At 41.6% G+C, this 20,956-nt stretch overlaps 1 long non-coding RNA gene across 1 annotated transcript in view; it reads right to left on the bottom strand.

Annotated features, from left to right (window-relative positions):
• Window positions 1-19,344: 19,344 nt before the first annotated feature.
• LOC127600376 (uncharacterized) overlaps window positions 19,345-20,956 on the bottom strand; it is a 257,704-nt gene continuing 256,092 nt past the window's right edge. The window contains exon 2 of the long non-coding RNA XR_007962316.1: window positions 19,345-19,645. This is a non-coding gene — a long non-coding RNA (uncharacterized LOC127600376). The remainder of the gene's footprint in view (window positions 19,646-20,956) is intronic.

The raw sequence follows: 20,956 nt of genomic DNA, 5'->3' as shown, positions 1-20,956 counted from the left end.
ATTACAAGAAAGCCAAAAACTCAATGCCACACACATGGATTACTGAATGCTTGGAATTATATAAGGTGAACAGGACCCTCCTTTGTTGTGAACTTAATGAGGATGTGTCAAACCACACTTGAAGCCAATGGCAAGCCACTTACCCAAGTGTCCATCAAATGCGGCATAGACCAAGGTGATGCACTCTCCCCACTGCTGTTCTGCATAGGACTGAACCCCCTAAGCCAAGTAATCCCTAAGACTGGCTATGGATACCACTTCAATAATGGAGCTACGATCAGTCACCTTCTCTCCATGGATTACAAAGCTGTGTGCTCAGAGTGAAAGGGACATAGATTCCCTGATCCACACAACCAGGATCGACAACAGTGACATCGGGATCTCATTCGGGCTTGAGAAATGTAGCCGGATGGTGACTAAGAGAGGCAAGGTAGTCCACACTGAAGGGGTCTCACTCCCTGAAGGAACAATAGCAGACGGTGAGGTCAGCTACAAGTATCTCAGTATAGCACCAGCCAACGGCAACCTCGAACTGGCAACAAGGAAAGCGGCTACGGCCAAATACCTCCAGCGAGTGAGGCAAGTCCTAAGAAGCCAACTCAATGTCAAGAACAAGACCCGGGCAATAAACAGCTATGCCCTGCCAGTGATGAGATACAATGCACAAATAATAAGGTGGCCAAAGGAAGAGATTCAGACCACGGATGTTAAGCGTTGAAAGCTCCTTACCATGCATGGAGGGTTCCATCCCAAATCCAGCACCCTGAGACTGTACGCAAGCTGTAAGGAAGTAGGCCCGGAGGCTGAGGCCTGCAATCAGATCCAGCACCTCAAATCTGTTAGGCAGACGTGCTAACCAGTTGATCCACCGTGCCACTTGACCCAATAATATTAAATATAAAGGAACTGATTACTGGTCATATTTTAATTGAAAATGGCAGATTTGGCATATGCTTGCATACATAGCGTTTTTAACCAAAATGCACCCGTTCGTATTTTAAGCCGAGATAAAATGAGGAAAAAATGTCTGTTAAACACTTTCGTGAAGATTAAACATGTCTAATGTCTTTGAAACAGGACCTGATTGACATGATAAAATGCTGTCTGTAAACTTCTAAATTCAAAACAGTGGCCAGTGCAAAATTGTGGTGTTGATCATAACATAAACATTAATTGAGATTTCAGGATTTATTTACCACAGATGACTAAACAAATATCTTGTATGCACTCATGTGGAGAGTAAAACTGAGATCATCTACGGCAGAGGGCCCCAACCTTTTGTGCCCCACAGACCGTTTTCATGTCAGACAATATTTTCAGGGACTGGCCTCTCAGGCCGGATAGATACAACAATATAATACGATACGACCTATATGAAAAGTATGGTATTTTCGAAACCTAATAAATACGAACCAGGACACGAGGAACGTCCTATTTGTCCTCAAAATTCTCTGGTCGCTGTGGTAATATTTAAACAAAAGGTGCATGAAAAAAACTCACCATCGCCGCTTATTATGCAGTGTAGGCTTGGTGCGTGTGAATCTCCCATTGAGATGAAGCCTTTTTTAGGACTCCTGATACTGTCTATTAAATGTAGCTTTCTCTTTCTTGAAAGTCATACACTCGTCTTCTCTCTCCTGGCTGGGCCTAATTCCCCTTCCCGAAAAATTTTTTCACAGACGTTTGTTTTTTTATGTAGTAACCTATGAGGTGACCGAGCAGCACACATTCACCTGCGTCAAGAGTGACATACTGTAGACTGATACTCAACTCAACTGTATTTATAGAGCACTTTCAAACAGAAATCGCTGCATACAAAGTGGAGCAACAATCATATATCCGACAATAAAGAAAAAAATCAGTAACAAAGATGGTTGAAGCACCAAACAGTAAAACTAAGATCAAGTCTGAGTCATGCTAAGTCAAATGCCAAAGAATACAAGTGAGTTTTGAGGCCGGTTTTATTAAAGAGGGGGCTTGGCGAATGTTCAGTGGGAGGTCATTCCAGAGAGAGGGACCAGCAACGGAAAAGGCTGGATCCCCTCTGAGCCTCCGTTTAGTTCTTGGTACTTCTAATAATGTCCGGTCCGCAGACTTGACGCGCGGGGCAGGTGTGTAGGAGCGGATCAGCTCAGAAAGGTGTAGTGGCGCGAGGTCACATATACAGATATATATAATAAAAAAATAAAATCCTCATCTCACCCCTCGGGTGGTGTCCGTCCCTCATTCAGCTCGGGTCCTCTACCAGAGGCCAGGAAGCTTGAGGGTTCTGCGCAGTATCCTTGCTGTTCCCAGCACTGCACTTTTCTGGACTGAGATGTCCGATGTTGTTCCCGGGATCTGTTGCAACCACTCATCTAGTTTGGGGGTCACTGCCCCGAGTGCTCCGACCACCACAGGCACGACTGTCACCTTTACCTTCCAGGCTCTCTCCAGCTCCTCTCTGAGCCCTTGGTATTTCTCGAGTTTCTCATATTCCTTCTTCCTGATGTTTCCATCACTTGGGACCGCTACATCCACTACAACGGCTTTCCTCTGCCCTTTATCTATGATCACGATATCTGGTTGGTTCGCCATTACCATCTTGTCAGTCTGGATCTGGAAGTCCCACAGGATCTTCGCTCTGTCATTCTCCACCACCTTCGGAGGTGTTTCCCATTTTGACCTTGGGGTTTCCAGTCCATACTCCGCACAGATGTTTCGGTAGACTATGCCAGCCACCTGGTTATGGCGTTCCATGTAGGCTTTCCCTGCCAGCATCTTACACCCTGCAGTTAGGTGTTGGATCGTCTCAGGTGCCTCTTTGCACAACCTACACCTTGGGTCTTGTCTGGTGTGATATATCTGGGCCTCGATGGCTCTGGTGCTCAAGGCCTGCTCCTGAGCAGCCAGGATGAGTGCCTCTGTGCTGTCCTTCAGGCCAGCCCTCTCTAGCCACTGATAGGACTTCTTGAGATCAGCCACTTCAGTTATGGTCCGGTGGTACATCCCGTGTAGGGGCTTGTCCTCCCATGATGGTACCTCTTCCAGCGCCTCATCATCTGTTCCCCATTGTCTGAGACATTCTCTAAGTACGTCATCCGTTGGAGCCTTCTCCTTGATGTATTCATGGAGCTTGGATGTTTCATCCTGGACAGTGGCTCTCACACTCACTAGTCCCCGGCCTCCTTTCTTTCGGCTTGCGTACAGTCTCAGGGTGCTGGATTTGGGATGGAACCCTCCATGCATGGTTAGCAGCTTTCGGGTCTTAACGTCCGTGGTCTGAATCTCTTCCTTTGGCCACCTTATTATTCCTGTAGGGTTTCTGATCACTGGCAGGGCATAGCTGTTTATTGCCCGGGTCTTATTCTTGCCATTGAGCTGGCTTCTTAGGACTTGCCTCACTCGCTGGAGGTATTTGGCCATAGCCGCTTTCCTTGTTGCCAGTTCGAGGTTGCCATTGGCTTGTGGTATACCGAGGTACTTGTAGCTGTCCTCAATGTCTGCTATTGTTCCTTCAGGGAGTGAGACCCCTTCAGTGCGGACTACCTTTCCTCTCTTAGTCACCATCCGACTACATTTCTCAAGCCCGAATGACATCCCGATGTCGCTGCTGTAGATCCTGGTTGTGTGGATCAGGGAATCTATGTCCCTTTCGCTCTTAGCATACAGCTTTATGTCATCCATGTAGAGGAGGTGACTGTAGCTCCATTTCTGAGGCGGTATCCATAGCCTGTCTTGGTGATTACTTGGCTTAGGGGGTTCAGTCCTATGCAGAACAGCAGTGGGGAGAGTGCATCACCTTGGTATATGCCACATTTGATGGACACTTGGGTAAGTGGCTTGCCATTGGCTTCAAGTGTGGTTTTCCACATCCTCATCGATTTCGCAACGAAGGCTCTTAGGGTCCTGTTCACCTTATACAACTCCAAGCATTCAGTGATCCATGTATGTGGCATCGAGTCATAGGCTTTCTTGTAATCAATCCAAGCTGTGCACAGGTTGCTACGTCGGGACCTGCAGTCTTGTTCGACTGTTCTGTCAACCAGGAGCTGATGTTTGGCTCCTCTGGTATCTCTACCAATGCCCTTCTGTGCTTCGTTCATGTATTGATCCATGTGTCCACTTATCTTAGCCGCAATGATGCCTGACATGAGCTTCCATGTTGTGGAGAGACAGGTTATTGGCCGATAGTTGGATGGGGCTGCACCCTTCGAGGGATCCTTCATGATCAGGATTGTTCGCCCTTTGGTTAGCCATTCTGGGTGAGTCCCATCCCTCAGCAGCTGGTTCATTTGTACTGCTAGGCGCTCATGGAGTGCTGTGAGTTTCTTTAGCCAGTCGGTGTGGACCATGTCCGGGCCTGGTGCTGTCCAGTTCTTCATATCTGAGACTCTTTCCTGTATGTCTGCCACTGTTATGGTAACCGGGTTCTGTTCAGGGAGGTTGCTGTGCTCCTCTCTCAGGGTCACCAGCCATTGTGCACTGCTGTTATGTGCAACCTCCTTCTCCCATATGCCTTTTCCAGTACTTGCAGACTTCCAGTCTTGGTGGGTCAGCTCTGTTGTTAGGACCCTGCCACTGAGCGTACACTTTCGCAGGTTGTGTTGCGAACAACCTGTTTATTCGTCTGGCCTCATTCCCTTTCGTGTACCGCTTTAGGCGACTGGACAAGGCTTGGAGCCTTTGTTTGGCAGTTTCGAGTGCTTCAGGTATGGTCATCTGGATGTACCTCTCGGGTATCGGCCTTTTCATCACACCTCTCTGGGCCTCCGTCAATTGACTCACATCTTTCCGGGCCGCCTTGATCTTAGCCTCCTCCAACCGTCTTTTCCATGGTGGGTCACATATCTCATGGCTTCCATGGTTGCTCTTATAGCCCAGAGTCTCCAGGATCACTGATTCTGAAGCGTATATCAGCTCATTGGTTTCTGTGATCGTTACGGTAGGGATCGCCCTCAGTGCTGCATTCACACTTTCTATGAGACTTTCAGATGGTACTTCACATAGCCGTTGTAATCGGTTTCTAGGTTGCCGAGCTTTCATTCTCCCCATGAATGAGTTGCTGCCTCGCTCAGCATTTCATTCATTGGGGCTGGCCACCCAATCTCATCATCTGCATTCATTGGGGCTTGCCTCCCAATCTCTTGTATGACCTCCTCCTCTGATCTGGCAGCCTGGGGCCCTTCACCATGGAACCTGCGTTGTACCTCATCAATCTCAAGTTGTGACAGCAGTTGCCGTTTGTGGATGTTGGAACACTGAGCTACTAGTTGTTTCGCAGTCAACCGTGACTGTGGGTTTCGAAGTAACCATTTAGCCCACATTCTCTGCATGTAGCCCCTCTGACTAGGGTTGCTTGAGTAGTAGCATTCCAACAGAGCCATGTTATCGCATCTCGTCCATCTCCGCTTTGTTGCAGTAGCCCATTTTTCATCAAGGTGCTCTGGTTCCCCAGCACCTGACGCAGACCTTGTTTGGCCGGGCGACGTCTGAGCCGGCATGTCATTCGTTTTATTGTCTCTCATCATTGTATGAGGTAGGCATTAGCGTGAAGGATCTTGCCCAAGGACCCACACTGGATGGTGTTATGTGCTCATTTTTGCCCCAAGCGGGATTCGATCCACCGTCTCCCGTATGCCAAACCGATGCCTTACCAACTGAGCTATCCAGCCGCTCTATATATATATATATATTTCGAAAACCGAAATGACGCTCTTCAAAAAAAAAAAAGTTTCTTGAACACTTCTGCTAACAATGGAAAGTGAGACTAGGAGGCTTCATTCCCTCGTCTATCCGAGGAAACGTCACTTCCTCGTCTATCCGAGGAAGCGTCACTTCCTCGTGTTAGGAAAACGAGAGGAGTCCCTTAACTGTGGCTGTATTTCTAACATGTTACTGGCAAAGTATTACAATACTATACGTCCTTCTACAAAATTGACAACATATAAGACACTTACATTTAAGTGAGGCGAATCTTTAATTAAAGCTTGCATCTGCGACATGAGCTGTGTTCGGTGGCACAGAGGAGTAACGGCAGAAGAATGATGTTTGGGGACATTCAGTTTAGTCTATCAAAAACTATGCAGCCAATGAGGAGGCATTCCTCATAAAGCCACTCAGTGTTGATGTTTCTGCCAAAGATTGTAATAAAAAACTCAGGGAGCCAAGCGAAAAAGCTCTAGCGCAATCAAAGTCAGCCAGCACAAATTATAATGCTGTCATCAAGAGCAGAAATCTTAAATGAGCTAATCAGTGAGAAGGAATAAGAAAGAACTGTAAACAAAAGTGACACAAATATTTTCATGGCAAGTAATAACGTTTGTAAGATGACTCTTTGCTGCTTCAGGAAGATAATAGCTCTCAAAATTGTTTATTAGATTGAAATTAACCCGGTTGACTTTAAGCAAAAATAACCTTCTCTGCCAAAACATTCTGAAGTTTTTCGAAATTCAAGAAAGCAGCTATGATTTAAGAGGTACTAACTTATTAAAAAACTCAAAACGAGAACAAACATCAAGCAAAGAAGTGTATCTTTCAAAGGTGTTAATCTGTGGAATAATTTCGAAACAGACCTGAATGAGTAAATCGCTTGCTGAGTTGCTGAGTAAAGTCCCGATACAACCCAAAAGTTGTTAAAATATCACGGTTAAGGGTAAAGTATGAGCCTTTCTTCTTAGTTTCTTTCTTTTCTCATTGATATAAAAATGATTTATTAGATATAAACACAAAACACGGGGTATGACTAGATAAATTCTTTACTTCTTCCTACTCCCTGGAACATAATAACTGTGTTGAATGATGACTGATTTCTCTTTCCTTTTTACTATTTTATTTACCTTATTTTCTGTGAAATTATTACTGTATATGTTTTATGTTCAATAAACAAACCAAACCAGATTGAAGATGTCTTGTTGGCTCCTTTTTAGGGGCACAAATCTGATGCCATACTGGAGCAGCATCTAAATGCTGATTTAGAGAAAGGTTGGTTGTGTTTGAATAATTGTCTTGATTGCAGTTGTTCTTATATTGAATTTAGAACTGCAAAGATAACTTTCAACACTCCTGTCTGCAAAAGTTTATTGATGTTGGAGTTTAACTGAAGCAACACACAGGTAAAAGATTTAAAAGGAGGTCTAGACACTGCTTAGAGTGAGCAAATGGTCACATTAGAATAATGTATGATGAGCTTTGAAACCAGAGTTGTCAATCTCAGAGAAAGGCTAAAGAGAGACTGAGTCCTTGCAGTGGGGCTCCCATTTATAGCCCGAACATGTCTGATGCTATAATACATAATGCAAGAGTGGAGGGTTGAAATCTTACAGGAGCAGGGTGAGGGGGTCATTTTCTTACATTGAGCTGGGTTTAAATTCATTCTAGTTTCGAGAGAAGACATTGTGAATAAAAAGGTTGCCTCAGTATTTGTTTGGAAGAATCGTGCTGTCCTGGCTTGAGAAATCACTTTGAATGACTCCGTTCTAACTACAGCAATTAGACCTTGTGGTGTCTTGACATTAGTACAATTCTTAATACAGTGGTACATCTACTTATGAAATAAATTGATTCTGGAAGAAATTTCTTAACCTGAAAATTGTCTAAATAGTGGCATTTTTTCCATGTAAATGCCTTAAGGTGAAAAGGCCCAGCCAGGAGACAGAAGAGGAACCTACGATCAGGAGTCCTATTTCAAATAAGGCTTTATCTCAACAGGAGATTCACACGCACCAAGCCTACTCAGCATAATAAGCGACAATGGTGAGTCGTATTTTTCATGCACTTTTTTTATTTGTGGCATATTTTATTTTGAAGGCACGTTTAAACATTACCATAGCGACCGGAGAATGTTGCGGTCAGAGAGGACGTTCCTCGTGTCATGATTCGTGTTTATTATTATGTTTCGAAAATACCACACTTTTCATGCAGGTCATATTACATTATATTGTTGTATCTATCCAGCCTTAAAGGCAGATCCCGGAAAATATTGTCTGACATGAAACTGGTCCGTGGGGCAAAAAAGGTTGGGGACCTCTGCCTTAAGCCGTTCCAAGCACCCCGAAATTCAGACATACAGTAAATCTTTTATGAATCATAAAAATGCATCGCAATATGTAACAAATACATGTTACAATTAGATTATTGCGCAATAAATGAGAGTTGAATAATGTCAAAAACAAAGAATAAAGGATAAAAATGATGGTCAATTTACTTTTAACTGCGTCCTCATCGGGTTTTTTGTTTGCCCTCTTTAGTTCATGTTCTCTCTTAGAAGTGGTTTTTGCCTAGTGTTTTGTGAAGAACTGAGTCAAGGAGGTTTTGCTTTTGTCAGCTTTTAACAAATCTTTGAAAATGTCCTAGGTAAACATCAGCATAGTGGGCAATCGCCGGACTTTTCTTCTCACTTTCACATTTGCATAAAAAGTATCGGAACGTCTCATGGCTCGAGGGGCGCATGACGAGGACGCTGCATAGACAAATATCTATCTCCACACAGACATATTTGGTTGCGGTCCCTCTTAGCCAATAGGATGACAGAATGATGCTCGGTAGTAGTCAATGGCAAAGCAGCTATATGTTGCGTTCAGGAAACTCGTAGCTGCGAGCAGCTGCCCTGACTGTATTTTTACCTTTCGTATCTTGAATTTTTTTTTTTGGAACAAGAGGCAATATTTTCCTGTTGAGGAAAATTTCGTATAAAGAAACGTTTGTAAGTAGTGGTACCACTGTAGTACAGTATGTGGTAAAACACTAGGAAATTAAAAAAAAACAAAAAAAAAGGTTTTATAGAGTTGATTGATTAAATGAGATCCACATGAGGGCCTTTAGTATTCGTGGAGTTGCATTTGACAGTTCTACAATACATTGAAAGTGTCTATACAAGCAAAATTTATTACACATACTGCATACGATTATGCAGTATGTGTATTGTTTAACAATTAACAAAGTACTTAAAAAAACAAAACAAAACACTTCTTCAAGTTTGAATTTTATACAGAACTCTTGATGTTTCTAAGAAGATTCAGTCACGAATAGAACTCATGGAAAGCTGCAGTGGGGGGGGGGGGTTGTAAAATTAGAGGCTGGACACACGTACACTCACACCGCCGCAGTGTTCTTTCTCTCCTTCAGAGCTCAACAACACAAGGTGCTTTATTGACCGGAGGTCTGGTGTGGGAACATATTCCATCATTTCAAACTGAAACAAGTCTCATTTTTCTCTTTCCGTGTCTTGTCACCTTTCTCTTTCTTTCTCAACCTCCCTTGTACTCCACCTGTTGAGTCTGTCTTTGTTTTCGATTACTTTTTCCTTACATATTTAAGTCTCTCTCAGTTTTTCTTTTTGATGGACCAGGTAATTCTCTCTGCATTCTCCTCTGGGCAAATGAGATGACCTACTGTTTCCTAATTACCTCAGCATTCCACTGTGCCATTATCCATTAGAATATACAATAGAATGAATCATCAGGGTGTATATTGGAGCACAACACAGTATGAACAAGGAAGAAAGGGCAATTAAAGGACTTTGTCTCTTCTCATCAATGTGGTCAAATGATGTTCAAAAGATAGCAGAAAGTGCAAATTTTGCAATTCAGAAAATATATAGGTGCTATTCTATTATGGTTTAAAGAAGTAATAGATTCTATGTGACAAAATATCATTCAATAAATGATCAACCCGAGGGATGATTCTGCTTGATACAGAAATTGCGAATGTTAAAAACCCATTGCCTCCGCTGCTCATCAAGGCACTGCGCAGAACCCGTATATCTGGTCAGGCACACAGCAGTGGAAGCTCAATGTAGTGTCCTCTCTCCTCTTCTCCAATATCATGACAAATACATGCCACCACACAACACATGCAAACAATCATGTAAAAATACCTCAAAAAGTTGACAATTCTCTCAAGTAAAACCTCTTCAAACATGCCTTATGAGATTTTACCAAAAATATGTCACACTACTGTTGTTATCTGTATTTTTTTCTTTTTAAATGATTTTTTTTCCAATTTTGTTCTGGAAAAACGAATGAACACATGGTACACGGGTTGGCCATATCAGCAATTAGCAGTTTTTTTCCATTTCCTATTTGTGCGCAAAATCAAGCCTTTATTTTGTTTTTTTCTTCTTGCTTTGTTTTGAAATCCAAATGCACAAACGATACATGCCTAAAGATGTTTAGGGCTGAAATCACTGTTGCTTTCAGCAAATGAAACCTCCTAATGCTGCAAATTCAGCAAATGACTATGCCTGCTATTCACAACAACCTATTAAGTGACGTGAAACACTTCTGCAGAATCATTTGGAAAAGTGCATTGTTTATATTTTCCCCCTAACAATACCATTATGATTGGCAAACTGGTTTGAAAACCTTCAACTCATGCTATAACAGTTGATAACTAAAATTATGCTGAATCCACTTTGCGTTAACTTATACTGTCATTTGCATAACAATTTGGAGCACATGTATGTTATTTTAAATGTTTGCAGAAAAAAAACGGATCAATAATGTATTTTGAGTTGATTGTTTTCTTATTTTATACACTCACATCTGTGTGATTTTCACTCTCAGCCAGATGGCAGATGGTTGTCCTTCGGCGACCTGCTTGTAGGCGCACCGCCTCAATGTGGGTGTCTGTGTTTACAGGTTGCAGACAGAAGTGCAGTACAATAAACTTCACAGATGAAACATGAAGGATTTTGTGTTTCTGAAAAATATGCTGGAAAATAATATGGATAAAGCATAAACAGTTATTTATTATTTATTATTATCTTGATTGAGAGATCAAAATTATTCATTTTTGCAATCAGTGGCATTTATACACTATTTACATTGAACATTACACCTGTAAACAGAGTCATTTTACCCCATCAGTCCCGACAAATACAGGATATTCTTGTGATTGTGGCTCCAATTTTTATTGTTCGTTTAGTGAGAATTGACACAGAGTATGCATGGCGAGATGGATGGATGAATGATTCGTAACATATCAACAATATGAGGCAGATGTCATCGTGGTCTGTTGGACTGAAAGGTATACTGCAGTGGTCCTCAACTATAAATGCTGTAGTTCTTTTTTTGTACTAAGACTAAGGTCCGGTCCTATGCACGGCGGTCATGGGGAGCAGGGCTATTTAGTATGGTCAAGCCAAGCTTATACAAATCAACACTCCTCACAACCAACCAATAATAGGGTCCATGAAAATAACAATTATTAACTTTGCTAGTACACAGCAAATAATGAGAGGTACTGTGTCGTGTTGAGGCACAGGAACTCGTTTGTTTTAAGTTGTGCCTGCTTAATGATAGAAATAGCCCTATTAGGGACATGAGAAAAAATGTGTCCGTCTGACTTCGAGCGTCATGTCAGCTTGTTATATAATAGGCTATTATTATATGAGAAGTGCTTTATGAACGTTTGTACTGTACGTCATACTCCAGTTGATTGAGAGGTCCCGCCTATAAGGGGGAGTTCCAGAAAGTGACTGCGAGTGAGCACGCCACATTTTTTATGACTCTGCCACGTTGCTATTAAAAGTCACATAAAACGTAAACCTTGTCTGCTGACCATCATTACATCGGCTAGGCTAGTTTAGCTGTTATCGTAGTTCAAACCTTAAAATATGTGGCGTGGGTTGGGTCGGCGCCGCGAGTACGTGCTCGCGCTCACAGCAGAGAATAGCAGACTATCGACTGCTGAGACGCGCTTCACTCGAGTGACGTTGCTCCAGTACGTGCATATTATGGAGCAGCTTCCGGACAAATACAAATTGTCCGCCGCATAGAGCCATTTTGATCTCCTTTTGGAGAATATGGTATTTATTAAAATCTCCTTGTCTCACCAAGTGCCTCTCGGATTTTTACATGTCTTATTCCATTGTGTGTGTGTTCTCCACAACAGGGAAAATAGCATGCATTAAACGCAACAGACTGGAGCATCTTATTTTTCTAAATCAAAATTTGTGAAGACAACGCCCACAAGCATCCTCATTCACATGATTTTCACCTTATTGAAACACATTAAATGATACAATATGAATGCATGGATGTGAATGTTATTGTCAAGGGTCAATGTCATCTTTATTGTCAAATATGCTTTATGTATGACATGCAGCATAGATTAAATTTCTTCCTCTCAATCCTCAGTGTATACATGCATGCAAACATGCTGTGCATTAAACAGACACAGCTAAGAAACGATAGCAGCTACATTGTATAAAAAAGACATGTAATCTGAACAGTATAGACAATATAAACAATATAAACAGCTTAAACAACAACATAAACAATGGCGCTTGTGGCTATTGTGGGTAGAGTGAGGTAGTGCATTGTATACACGTCATCATCAAATCAGTTTGTTCAGTCTGTCAAGTGGGTTGGTTGCAGGGATTTTGAAGGTCCAGCAGTGGTCAGCGACACAGTATCAGTACAGTATCAACACAGTGTATCATTGTGTCGACATGCCTCATGAGGCCTGATGGACCCATCACGAACTGAAACAAACATGGCAGTAGCAAGAAGCAACAATGACCCGACACTGAGTGTTTGGGCTGGGAGTCCTTTTAAAGCCCTAATTACATATGTATGACCAACAGGTGTGCAGCTGCCGGGAGGAGCCCCACAGTGCCACCTGTTGGTCCATAAACCGAATCATGACAAATACAATAAAAATAAATAAATAAATAACTCATAGACAATTACTGTAGTTCGTTGTAATTGGCACTTCATAAGTCCGAGCCCGCATCAGCATGTGAAAATGCTCCTCGAGTGTGAAGAAAAATAAAATTGTCTGGCACTGGTACTTTTTTTTAAAAACAATTTTGATGTAATGTCAACATTTAGCCTTCATCGTAATATAGTAGGGGTACATAAATAGCCATTGGATAGTTGTTGAATGCGTATGGGACATGTGCACCTCCCAGCCCCGTCCGCATGTCAGCACAAATCAGCTGAGTTGGCCCAGTCATTTCACAGCTCTCTGTCAGCGGCTGTGAAATGACTCAAACTGTGCAATATGATGTTTTGCCTTCGAAATGTGTGACAACTTAGTACAGTCTCCGGAGCGCGAAAGCCAAAAGACGCCTGTGGGAGAATGCACGCGGTGACAGATTTGTCAGGGAACATCCTCATTTGAAGGTCGCTTCACCCAGAGTGCGTGTATTTCGTGGAGGTGAGTAAGTGTCACAGTTAAGTCGATGGGAGAATCTGCGCAGCAGCTCGCCTTTCCTGACTTAACCTTGGTTCACACAGCAAGATTTTAAAATTGTTTACAGATTTCCAAAATCTGACTATGAAGATTGAGACAAGACATTTGCAAAACAAACAAACAAACAAACAAACAAACAAACAAACAAACAACCCAAAACTACTTTGTACGAACTATAAATTTGTGCCCACAAACTATGTATGTGAGCACTCTAATAACTATTTTGTGCACACAAACTACTTCGTGTGCAGGAACTATTACTTCATGCACAGTAAATAGTTTCATAGTAACAGCGTGCAACATGGCTCTCAACAGTCTACTCAAATGTCTCTCGATGATAATGATTCCTGATCATGTCAAGCTTTTCATGATGTACCTGTAACTCATCCATCCATCCATTTTCCAATCCATTTTATCCTCATGAGGGTCGCGGGCCTGCTGGGCCCTATCCCAGCTTTCTTCGGGTAATAGGCGGGGGACACCCTGAACTGATTGCCAGCCAATCGCAGAGCAGACTTAGACGAACAACCATCCACGTTCACGCTCACACATAGGGACAATTTTGAGTGTTTCATTAACCTGCCATGCAAGATTTGTAATGTGGAAGGAAACTGTAGTACCGGGAAAAAGCCCACGCAGGCATGGGGAAAACATGTAAACTCCACACAGGAAGCTCCACACACGAAGGCCGCAGCCAGAATTGAACCCCACACCTCTGCACTGAGAGGCGGGTGTCTTAACCAGTCATCCACTGTGCTCGAACTGCTTCATGCGCACCAACAACAATTCGTGCACACTTTCTATTTTGTGTACACGATGTAGTAGTCCATGCACAACATTTAGTAGTTTGTGCCCACAAAGTAGTTTCTCAATGCGTACACAATAGTTACAGCGTGTGCACAATTTTTTTTTTAATTGGGCGTTGGGGGGTTTCTGAGCAACTGTGATTTCATTTTCGTCAAAATGGGGGGTGCACTATATGCACGGCAGTTAATGACGTATTTTCGGGGGAAAGAGGCATACGAGCTTCCGGTCTAGGTTTATTCCAAGCTACTGGGATGAGATCTGGTGGAAAAATAACCTACTTGTCAATAAATCGGAGCTGGTGCTTTGCAAGGTTGGAAATGACATTCCGAGTAGTGACCTCATCCGGCAGTTAGTACTCTATGCTTCTTATTATTTTATTCGTTGTTGTCTTTTATGTTTTCACCAGCGCAAATTTGTCGCATCTGCACCACAGAATGTGACAAGGCTTTCCATTCTACTTTCTGCTCTTTCAACAAAGTTGAGTCAAGCATGTCAAAACAAACCTCTGTTAACACGGACATGCACGTACTGTGACACAGCAAATGGCTCATTAAATGAGATAAGGGGCTGTGATCGCTTCGCTGACACTTGGATAACTGGAGCAATTAATGGGGTAACAAGTCATTTACGGTCAATTGACACCATTTCAGCAGACTGCGGGTATATTTTAAAGAGTTAGATGCAATAGCTATGCGCTAGATTAGCCACTGGAAGTTGGCATGTCTCCGTACTCTGAATGTGGAAATGATGCCTGCATCGAGTCCATCCATATTCCACAAATGGAGTATGAATTCGAATGCCATGTTTAGTAAGGCTGCATAAAACATAAGATAAGATAAGATAAGATAAGATAAGATATCCTTTATTCGTCCCACACTGGGGAAATTTACAGCCTCCAGCAGCAAGAATGTATGTAGAAAGAAGAAAGGAGAAAGAGAAAAAAAAAACAACACACATCTTTCAATTAAATACAATATGAACACAATGGATAAATCACAGTACTATTTACAATTTTCCTTCACATCATTTAATTATTATTATTATTATGACAGCAGTCGGTAGGAACGAGCGTCGGTATCTCTCCTTCTTGCAGCGCGGGTGTAACAGTCTCTGGCTGAAGGAGCTACCAAGTGCTGTCATGGCGGGCTGGAGGGGGTGGGAGGGACTGGCCATCATAGCTTTTAGCTTAGTTAGCATCCTTCTGTTGCCCACCTCCTCCAGAGTGTCAAGGGAGCAACCCAGGACAGAACTGGCCTTCCTGACCAGTCGCTCCAGTCTCTTTCTGTCCCGGGCTGAGATGCTGCCTGACCAGCAGACAATGCCATAATGGATGGCCGAGGCCACCACCGAGTTATAGAACGTTACATCATTGTAAAGAAAACGTTCGCCTTGACTTTACCTTTAACTGTAACTAGTGTACATTTAACCACAGTTAATATTACAACTACAAATTGATAAGTGTGTATGGTGGTGCCATGATCAGTCTGCTAACTTCACATGACACTTTTCTGTATGTTCTCTTGTCTTTTCAGTCTTTTCTTAAAATCCCTTAATATGGTTATTCATCTTTTAGAACAAATGCAAAGAAACCGATTAAAAACAAACAGCAGTACGTTGTTCTGTCTTTGATGCTCTCTGAACGGTGATCTTGTCAGACAATGGGACTTGTCAATTTTGCACTAGTTGAGTCGATGGCATGAGATACACAATGAACTTTTCAACACTTATGTATATGAAATGCGACAGTGTATGTTTGTCATGTGTTGCCACCGGACTTGTAGGATTTTTTTGTGCTTTTTCAAGAAGCTCGCAAAGATGATGTGAGGCTCACACGAGAATGTTGTGCTAAAATATTTCTGACTATTGTCTCCAAAGAACACACACTACTGTGTAACTTGTCAAGTGGGAAAATAAGATTTACTTTGCATTACCTCCAACATAGTCTTAAATTATATTGCCTGGAAGTTCCTCTTTTAAGCTTATCTATCCACCATGAGCCATGTAAGGAACCAAATACATTCCTCACAAGCTTGATAGGTTAACGACTGAAAGATAAAACTTAATACATAAACTACGTCACGTGAGTTGCTACGCATTGCCGAGCGGAAAGAAGGAGCAGCAACAGTAAAGTCAACATTTCTCTCGTGTGAAGCTTTCCCACATTTGAAAGTAAAGAACAGAGCGAAACGTGGTGGCAGCGCGTGTGTAGAAATTGGCGACGTGAAGAGGGGGCTGGACGAAACGCTAGCTCGTTAGCACGGAAGCTAACCGCGGACGTCAGCACGGAAACTAACTGCGAAAAGTCGCTACGCAGCTGGAATCCACGACCAGAGACCAACCAACCAAACGCCAGCGAGCGTGAGGGAGCCGGTAAACCCACTTGCCACGTTAGAAACACCCAGCAGCAAGCCTACTGGACACGTCACAAACTAGCATACAACCAGCTAGCAACGAGACCCGACAAAATGCCACCCAAACAGAAGCAAGACACAAAGCAGGAAGAGGATTCCCTGACCCTCACTCAAGTAAATGAATTACTCCAGCAACAAAAAGAACTTTTTACGGCGCTCTTGCAACAACAACAGGAAAATTTCAAAGGATTTGTCAAGATGATAATAGACTCAACAAACTCACGACTTGACACTTTTACCAGGGAAGTCAAAGAAATAAAAACCAGCATCAACTTTACCCAAAAAGAGGTAGACGACATTAAAAAAATCTAATCTGTCAAACTGGCCATTCCAAAGACATGCAAACGGAATTCTACAAAGTATGTGACGGCATGCTTGTATTAACGGACAAGGTGGACTACTTGGAAGGACAGTCAAGAAGAAACAACTGAGTAATTGATGGAATTGAGGAAAAACCGAGAGAAACGTGGACTGAAACAGAGGAAAAAGTTCAAAAAATCCTTAAGGAGAAACTGCTGATACAGGGGCAAATTAAGGTGGAGAGAGCTCACCGCACAGGAAGACAAGACCCTGGAAGACCTCGACCAAGGCCAGTTGTGGTGAAATTTACAAGGACAGATCAAGGATCCTACAAAAAGCAAAATACTTAAAAGGCTCCAACATCTACATCAACGAAGACTTTACAGATGCCGTACGACAAAAAAGAAAAGAGCTCCTCCCAAAATTAAAAGCTGCACGTGACAGAGGGGAAACTGCCTACTTAAGACATAACAAACTTATTGTCCACCCCCGCACCAGTACTCCAACACAACAGGCTCGAGTTCAACACCATCAAGCAGCATACTGAGAATTTTTCACCACCCGACAATAAAAACTCTGACCCTACTGAAGCAGGAAATTCACATACCAAAAAACATGGACTTCGAATCCTTTGATGACCCTTCCAACCCTTTGATGACTTCCAACCCTACTGACCACAAGACGTTTGACCCTGAGAACAACTTGGACCCGGACAATAACTTTTTCAAGACCGACCGAACGCGAGGCAGCCAGCGACGACCGACCGTGAGGGAGCCAGTGATGACCGCGAGGAAGCCAGCGACCGTGAGGAAGCCTGGAGACAACCAGCCTGCGACCACCGTGAGGGAGCCAACGACGACCGCAAGGGAGCCAGAGACGACCAAGAGGAAACCAGCGACGACTGCAGGGGAGCCAGTGACCGCGAGGGAGCCGGGAGACGGCGAGCCTGAGGCAGCCGGGAGACAACCAGCCAGCGCGCGTGAGAGAGCCAGGAGGCAGGCAGCCGGCGAGCGTGAGGGAGTCGGCGACGACCGCAAGGGAGCTAGTGACCACGAGGGACCCAGTGATGACGGCGAGAGAGCGAGCGACGACAGCGAGGGAACCAACGACGGCCGTGATGGAGCCATCGACGACCGTGTGGGAGCGGGAAATTCACATCCCAAAAACATGAACTTCCAACCCTTTGAAGATATTGACTATAAGCCCTTCGATCCCGAGAACAATTTGGACCCAGACAATAACTTCTTCAACAACAAACAAAGGGTAACAAACTCTGACTATTACCTGGATGAACAATTCAACACTAATATAAAATTGGAAAATGCACTTTCGGCAATACACTTAAACAGTAGAAGTCTCTATAAAAACTTCACAAAAATTAAAGAATACCTGACTAAATTCAATAAATTTAAAATAATTGCCATATCAGAAACTTGGCTTGTTGAAGATAAAACAACTGAAATGGAAATAGAAGGTTATGAAATGTTTGGAACTAATAGAGAAAACAAAAAAGGAGGGTGGGGGGGGGGGTTGCAATATATGTAGACAAAGCACTTAAATGCAGTAAAATCGAGAGATTGACAAACACAATAGAAAACCTAATGGAATGTCTATCCATTGAAATACACAATAAAAAGGCATCAAATATCATCAATTTTCCATTAACTAAAGTCTCCAAAAAGTATAAAGACCCAAGTAAGCCATGGATAACAAAAGGCATAGAAAACGCATGTAAAAACAATTTATATAAATTGTTTTTAAAATTCAGAACTGAAGAAGCAGAAAAAAAATATAAGACCTATAAAAATAAACTAGTAAATATTATAAGAACCAGTAAAAGAGATCATTATCATGCACTATTAGAGCAGAATAAAGGTAACACACAAGAAATATGGAAAATACTTAACCAAGTAATTAGAAATAGTCCTAAAAAAATTGATTATCCAGAGTATTTTATCAAAGGCAAAAATACTATTTTGGAAAAAACTGCGGAAATAGCAACTGAATTTAATGAGTATTTTGTCAACATCGGCAGTAACCTAGCAAAACAAATTCCTGATCCAACAAACCTGTTTGAAATAGATAGATACGTAGAAAAAAACTCCTCCACGATGTTCCTTACTGCTGTAAAACAAGAAGAAGTATCAAATATTATAAAAACTTTTAAAAATAAAAAGTCAACTGATTGCTTTAATATTGATATGACAATAATCAAGCAGATTATAGAATATGTAGTGCGACCTTTCACGCACATATGCAACCTGTCATTCAAAGCTGGTATTTTTCCATCAAAAATGAAAATTGCTAAAGTTATTCCAATCTATAAAAGTGGAGAAAAACATCTGTTTACAAATTATAGACCAATATCACTACTACCTAAATTTTCAAAAATATTAGAAACACTATTTTCTCGCAGACTTGATAGTTTTATACAAAAGCATGCGCTGTTAAGTGAGAATCAATATGGCTTCAGGGAAAATCGGACCACCTCAATGGCAGTTATGGAGTTTGTGGAAGCAATAGCCACTAATATAGACAACAAAGAATTTACTGTTGGGGTTTTCCTAGATCTAACAAAAGCTTTTGACACAATAGATCACAGTATATTATTGAAAAAACTAGAAAGATATGGCATTAGAGGTGTAGCTTATAAATGGATAAAAAGTTATTTAGAAAACAGATATCAGTACGTGCAACTCAACAATAAAAAAACGAATCAACTGAAAATCACTCACGGAGTTCCTCAGGGGTCAGTGCTTGGTCCAAAACTATTCATCTTATATATAAATGATATCTGCAAGGTCTCAAAACTATTTAAATGTGTCCTATTTGCTGATGATACAACTTTCTACTGTTCTGGAATAAATCTGAAACAGCTCCTGACAACCGTAGAAAACGAATTAAACAAATTAAAAAACTGGTTCGACAGAAATAAATTGTCACTTAACCTGAAAAAATCGAAGTCAATTGTTTTTGGCACAAGACCAATCAAACACCAAGCTAAAATTATGGTAAACTCAATTGAAATAGAAAGAGCGTATGAAACCAAGTTTCTCGGATTAGTAATAGACTCAAAACTATGTTGGAAACCACATATCGATAACGTAAAAAGAAAAATAGCCAAGACCGTAGGGATCCTCTACAAAACCAAGGAAGTGCTAAATAAGAGATCTTTGTACACATTATACACTTCATTATTATTACCATATATGACCTACTGTGTGGAAATATGGGGAAATGCCTGCAAAACAAACACACTCCCTATTCTCAAACTACAAAAAAAAGCAATTCGAATTATTAATCGATGAAAATATACGGAACCCACAAATCCACTATTTATCAAATTAAATACGATGAAATTTTATGACCTGGTTGACTTTAAAATCGCCCAATTAATGTACAAAGCACACAATAACCTGCTCTGCCAAAACATTCAGAAGTTTTTTGAAATTCGAGAAAGCAACTATGAATTAAGAGGTACAAACTTATTCAAAAAACTCAAAACAAGAACAAACATATAGCAAAGAAGTGTATCTAGCAAAGGTGTTAATATGTGGAATAATCTCGAAACGGACCTAAAAATGAGTAAATCGCTTGCTGATTTCAAAAACAAATTCAAAAAAATAACAAACAAATAACAAACAACCTACATCAATCAGAGTTAAAATGATACATTCTAAACATTAAATATAATGACAAATCAGAACCAAGTTGATAAATAGAGAAAGGTATTGAAATATCCATTATGAATACAAGAGAAAATTGACACAAGAGTGCCAGGGTGAGGATGTACTGTATATAATCCCGATACAAACCAAAGGTTGTGAAAATATCACGGTTAAGGGTAAAGTATGAGCCTTAATGGAGACTTCTTCTTACTTTTTTTCTGATTGATATAAAAATGATTTAGTAGATATAAACACATAACGGGGTAGGACTAGATAAGTTTTTTCACTTCATCCTACTCCCTTGAACATAATAACTGTGTTGAATGAAGACTGATTTCTTTCTTTTTACTTTTTTATCTACCTTATTTTTTGTCAAATTATTACTGTATATGTTTTATGTTCAATAAACCAACAAACAAACAAACAAACAAAAACAACTCGACTCAATTCTCACCCTATAAACACAATTTATCATACCTGCACCGGCTCTCTCTCCACCCTCATCTTACTCCTGGTCACATTCTCAAACACTCACTAACTCATTCAACCTAACCTACACACACCCTTTGAGCATCCTGCGGTGCTGCAATA

Source organism: Hippocampus zosterae, chromosome 5 (assembly GCF_025434085.1).
Source record: "Hippocampus zosterae strain Florida chromosome 5, ASM2543408v3, whole genome shotgun sequence".
NCBI classification, from domain to species: Eukaryota; Metazoa; Chordata; class Actinopteri; order Syngnathiformes; family Syngnathidae; genus Hippocampus; species Hippocampus zosterae.
Note: the sequence above shows the minus strand (reverse complement) of the source record. Positions and strands in the feature narration are given on the sequence as shown.